A 6,263-nucleotide genomic window follows, 5' to 3' on the forward strand; every position below is an offset into this window, starting at 1 on the left:
TATATTACTTTATTTAATTATATTTTGAAACTGTTTAGGAGAGGTAGGTGCATGTGTTATCTGTATACATTACATATGGGATAAGCACTGTGGTTAGCCCTATGCAGTACATGTGCTACCTTTTGTTTCCTTTTATGGATCTTGTGTGGTGTAGACACTTGCTTATTTATGTAATGTTAAAATGCTTTGTTTACCAGGATTCGGGTGCAAGCCATCCTGAAGATTGTGATATAAATGTTGAGCATTACAGAGTGCTTGTACTACTTTTTTGAACAACATATGCTGAAACATTGTTTATTACAGTTAAGTGCCTTTTTAAACAAACAAACAAATAAATCAATCTTTGTTTTTGTTTAACAGAAACTCATGTCACGATTTAAACCTGTCCTTCATTTGATTCTCAGGAACAGTGAAAAATAATATTAATTTTTCTTCATGAAGAAGAAGAAAGATAAAGAAGAAATTCATGCTAATCCAAATTACCTGAAACCACTGAACTTTTCCTTGTTGAAAAGGTGTCTGTAAACTTTTTAAATTTCTGAATTAAGGTTAGATCCTGAAACTAAAATCCTAAGTACAAAATCCTAGAGTACCAAATACACTTAAATGATTTTTATAATAACTAATGACTTGGGAAAGAAAAATAATGAAAAAACATTAGTATACATGCAATAATAATAAAAAAGACCCTGGGAAATGTCTTTAAGGTCTTCAAAGCTCTTGAAGGTCATCAAGACCTCTGTGGCTTCCTCCACAAAAATAGCTCTATCTGATAAATACTGTCTATGCATACATGCAAAGGTGAAGGGAGAGGAGAGGGTATGGGGGTGGGAAGGAGGGTAGAATGAGTCAGACATCGTTACCCTATAGATCGTTTAGATAACTATATGATCAATGGGATTCTACATCATATACAACCAGAAGAATGAAAAATTATACTCCATCTATATATGATGTGTCAAAGTACGTTCTACTATAATGTATAACTAATTAGAACAAAAAAATGCATAAATTAAAAAATGAAAGTTTCTGCATATTTTTATTAAAAGCACAGATTTGGGGATCACAGAGGTTCAAGTTTGAGTACCAGCTCTGCTTCTACCCTCTGTTGTGTGGATTCATGGAGAAAATTTAAGTTGGATCCTACATCTATCTGTTTTTTGACTCTATTCCATTCTATTTGTTCTTTATCTGTGCCAGGACTATTCTGGTTTACATTTTTTTAAAGTTTGACAGACCATCTTAACATCTAGTAGACAAAATCCTCTGTGTGAATTTTAGCATTTGATAACATTTTTAATGTCTCTTAATTTCTACTTTTATTTGTTAAAATTTATACTTGGCTGTATCTCTGTGTGTACACAATTCCACAAAAAAAGTGTATGGGTGGCGCTTCCATCTGGTATGCTGAAGAACCCCGGAGAGGTGAAGAGAGTTAAGTAAGTGCCTTTTTAACTGAGTAATGAAATATCTGTGAAAAATTATATTTAGAAGTACATTACATATACACATGGTGGTTTAGCAATATATATTAAAACTCCATTTAACAGAACTCTGTGTCATTGAGTTTAATGATTTGTGTGTGAAACGCTGAATTTACATGTGTACATATGTTGCATCGTTTAGTGATACATAGAAACCTTTGTTAAAATGAACTATGCATGTGTTACCAACAGCATGATATGTGTGCAACACTAGGTTTAAGCATATATAGTGCATATTCTAGTTAATATATGTTACCCTATCTTCCCTTTTGTGGCCATTTCTGGGCAACCATCAAAATGAAGTTCAATCCCATTGTGACTCTGACCAAAGCAAGAATCTCAAAAGGCATTTCTTTGCACCTTCCCACATTCGCAGGAAGATTATATTTTCCCCTCTTTCCAAAGAGCTGAGACAGAAGTACCATGCTTGATCTATGCCTATCCAAAAGGATGATGAAGTTCAGGTTGTGTAAAGACACGATAAAGGTCAGGTGATTGGCAAAGTGATCCAGTTTTACAGGAAGAAATATGCCATCTACATTGAGCAGGTGGAGTGGGAAAAGGCTAATATCACAACTGTCCATGTGGGCATTCACCCCAGCAAGGTGGGTTATTCATCAGACTAACAACACTGGACAAGGAACACAAAAAGATCCTGAAACAGAAGGCCAAATTTCATCAAGTAGGAAAGGAAAAGGGAAAATATAAAGAAGAAAAAAATTGAGCAGATGCTGTTGTAGGAGCAGACGATATTTGACACCAAGGTATTAGCAGGAAGCAGATTTATTTATTGGCTGCAGCCAGGTCCAGAGGGAAAAGCTTTAGTTGTAATCAATCAATCCCTCTAAATGCGAAATTCAGAAAGTTTTAAAATTTTATACACAGTGTGTCTGGAGAGGGGCTCAGAGGTTCACAATCTGCAGAAGTCCACACAAAAGCAGCTCTTTCACTCTTCTGGGCAAATAATCTAGGCCTGGATACAAAAATCAAGGACACTCTCTGCAAAAATCAGCACCCCAGAAAGGGAATGTTCCCCCCTCCCCTTTCTTTGCTGGTTGTTTCCAGGGAACCCAATTAGCAACACCTTCTCTTCTCTTTGAAATGCAAATATCCCTGTGAAGCTGGCCTACCCAAGGCCATAGCCTTGGATAGGAAGGGCAGCAGAATAAAATAGACACTAGTATTGCTGTATGTATATACGTGACTGTATAACCAATGTGATTCTGCAACCTGTACACTCAGAAAAATGAGAAATTATACCCCATTTGATTCAAATGTATGATATGTCAAGAGCATTGTACTGTCATGTGTAACTAATAATAATAATAAAAAGTCAAAAAAGGGTCTTCCTTACCACACTCTGCATTTGTAAACACTCTTCCTGCCTGAAAACCATTACAAACAATCATATGTCATTTTAGACTACAAAATCTACAACATTACATAGCCCATAAATGTTGTGAAAGATTAATAAAGGGGTGCTCAGCTTCTGGAGTGCTGATCTCCTCCCGGCCTGCAAACAATTTTAGTTATTGTAAGATAGAGCAACAGGAAATAGGAAGCTTAACTACATTGATCTCTTTTGCAGAGATTCTTGCTGCTATTCCAAGAATAATTATGGTGAGGGTCTTTGGAAAAACTGAAGATTTTCTGTGAAGCAGGAGGTGCCTCTACAATTCAGGACTAAAATAACCATATTTACAACTTGCTTTAAAGAATGCCAAGATGAAAAAAAGAATACATGTTATAACTTGTTTAGCTAGGTTAATACAGTACAGAAAATAATGGTATATTTAGGAAACACTATGCTAACAATGTAGGGTACACATATTATGTATTACATGATTCATACTTTGGTGATATATATTGAACCTCTCCGTGTAAGCAAGCTAAAATGTGTGTGTGTGTGTGTGTGTGTGTGTGTGTTGTTGTTGTTCTTTTCATTGGGTAAAAATTGTGCTCAGCAGTGTTTGCACGTTTACTCTTTCAATATATATACATGCAATTTTGATTAGTGAAATATGTTGAAACTGTTTAACGTAGCTAGATGCATGTATTACTGAGTATAGTGAGATGTGAAATACTGTACTAATAGTGTGTGGTACATATTCTACTTTATTTGGCTTTGTTTTGGTCTTTCTTTCTTTTAAATAGACTTTATTTTTAGAGCAGTTTTAAATTCACAGTCAACTGAGCAAAGGCATAGAGACTTCTTAGATGCCCTCTGCCCCACACATACATAGCCTCACCCATTTTCAACATCTCCATCAGAACGGTACAACTGTCACAATTAATGTACCTATATCAACACATCACTATCACCTAGAGTTCATAGTTTACATTAGAAGTCACTCTTAGTATGGAATCTCTGAGTTTTGACAAACGTATAATGATATTTATCCATAATTAAAGTATCACACAGAGTGGATTCATTTCCTAAAAATCCTCTGTGCACTACATACTTATCTCTCTCTCCCTGCTAAACCGTAAGAAATATTGATCTTTTGGTGTCTCTGTAGCTGTATGTTTCCCAGAATGTGATGTGATCATAAAATAATAGCCAAAAGGATTGGCTTATTTTACTTAGTAATATATATTTAAATTTTCTCTGTGTCTTTTCATGGCCTGATATCTCATTTCATTTTACCAAAGTTAATTTACCCATTTACTGATTGGAGGATATCTTGGTTGCTTTCAAGCTTTGGCATTCATTAATAAAGCTATTATAAGGATCTATATACAGGTTTTATGTGCACATTAGTATTGAACTCCTTTGGATAAACACCGATAGGCATGGTTGCCGGATTATTTGTTAAGAATATATTTGCTTTTCAAAGAAACTGCCAAACTGTCTTCCAAATTGGCAGAAACATTTTGCATTCCTACAAGCAGTGAGGAAGAGTTCCCATTAAGCTTCAAACTTGCCAACATTTCATGTTGTCAAGTGTTCTGGATTTGGGCTATTCTAAAAGGTGTGTAGTAGTATCACATTGTTCTGATGTGCATTTTTATGATGGCATATGATGTGGAACATCTTTGCATATGCTTATTTTCCAACCATAAATCTTCTGGAAAATTGATATAATTTATTCTTTAAGAACTTTGTAGATAACAACTGTGAACACATTTGTGCATTTTTGTTTGGGAAAGTTATTAAATATTGGTTCAACTTCTTTAATAGATATAAGCCCGTTTAAATTGTAAATCTCTTCTTGGATGACATTTGGCATATTGTATATTTAAAGGAATTGGTTCATTTCATCTAGGTTATCAATTTTGTAGGCATGGAGGCATTGATAGTTTTTGATAATTGCCATTCTGACTGGAGTGAGATGAAATCTTAGTATACTTTTGATTTGCATTTCCCTGATTGCTGAAGATGTTGAATATTTTTTCATATATTTGTTGGCCATTTGTTTTTCTTCTTTTGAGAAATACCTGTTTAATTCTTTTGCCCATTTATTGATTAGTTTATTTGTTTTTTGGCATTGAGTTTTCTGAGTTCTTCATATATTCTAAATATTAATCCTCTGTCAAAGGAATAGTTGGTAAATATTTTTCCCCAGTACTTAGGCTCTCTCTTCATTCTCTTTATCATTCCTTTGCTGTGAAGAAGCTTTTAAATTTGATGTATTGCACTTATTGATTCTTGGTTTTATTTCTTGCACTGTAGGGGTTTATTGAGGAAGTTAGTACCTTCACCTATATATTGAACCTGTGTTTTCTTCTATCATGTTCATAGTTTCTAGTCTAATTCCTGAGTCTTTGATCCATTTTGATTTTGTTTTTGTTCAGGGTGAGAGATAAAGATCTAGTTTCATTTTTCTACGTATAGCTGTCCAGTTTTCCCAGCACTGTTTGTTAAAAAGACTATATTTTCTCCAACATATATTTTTTACATCTTTGTCAAGTATCAGATGGCTGCAGTGTGTAGGTTTGTGTCTGTGTCATCAATTCCATTGGTCTTTATTTCTATTTTGAACTCCTTTGGGTAGATACCATGCTGTTTCTGTTACTATAGATTTGTAGTATAATTTGCTATCAAGTATTATGAGGTCTCTTGCATTGCCCTTCTTGATTAGAATTGTTTTTGCTATTCTGGGTCTCTTCCAAATTCATTGGAAAACCAAATGAATTTAAGGATTGTTTTTTCTAGTTCTGTGAAGGATATCATTGGTATTTTGAGGGGCATTGCATTGAATTTGTGCCATAAGCCATCTGTGGCCTGTGTGTGGACCATGTTGCGAATAGTAGCCTCCTGAGGGGATAAGTCTGGCACTGGAAACTCCTTGAGGTACTCCTCTCAGGGATTGACTGCCTGATGCAGGTGAACTTCCTCCTCAAGCTCTGCCTAAGATCCCACACAACACCTGGGATGGGTGTGACCTGCCAAGATGTCAATCAACCTGCTGACCTCAAGACATCACAAAGCAAGACTTCGCCCTTGAAATGTTACCCCTGCCTTTGATGTACCTGCTTAAATAAACCACTGGAGCCATTTTGTCTTTGTCTAGTTCAAGAACCCATGTGGACTAGATCTATCAGGGGCTTTGCTTTTGTAAACATATTTCTGAGTGTTTGTGCTTTATTATTTGATAATTATTTGAGATATTAAGATTTAGGGTGGATTAATTATTTGAGATATTAAGATTTAGGATGGGGGCTGGGGATGTGGCTCAAGCAGTAGCGCGCTCGCCTGGCATGCGTGCAGCCCAGGTTTGATCCTCAGCACCACATACAAATAAAGATGTTGTGTCCGCCGAAAACTAAAAAATAAAT

At 35.4% G+C, this 6,263-nt stretch overlaps 1 pseudogene; it reads left to right on the forward strand.

Annotated features, from left to right (window-relative positions):
- The first annotated feature begins 1,781 nt into the window (after positions 1-1,781).
- On the forward strand, positions 1,782-2,208 carry LOC113187407 (large ribosomal subunit protein uL24 pseudogene; annotated as a pseudogene).
- The last annotated feature ends 4,055 nt before the right edge of the window (positions 2,209-6,263 follow it).

Source organism: Urocitellus parryii, chromosome 7, assembly GCF_045843805.1.
Source record: "Urocitellus parryii isolate mUroPar1 chromosome 7, mUroPar1.hap1, whole genome shotgun sequence".
Classification (NCBI taxonomy): Eukaryota; Metazoa; Chordata; class Mammalia; order Rodentia; family Sciuridae; genus Urocitellus; species Urocitellus parryii.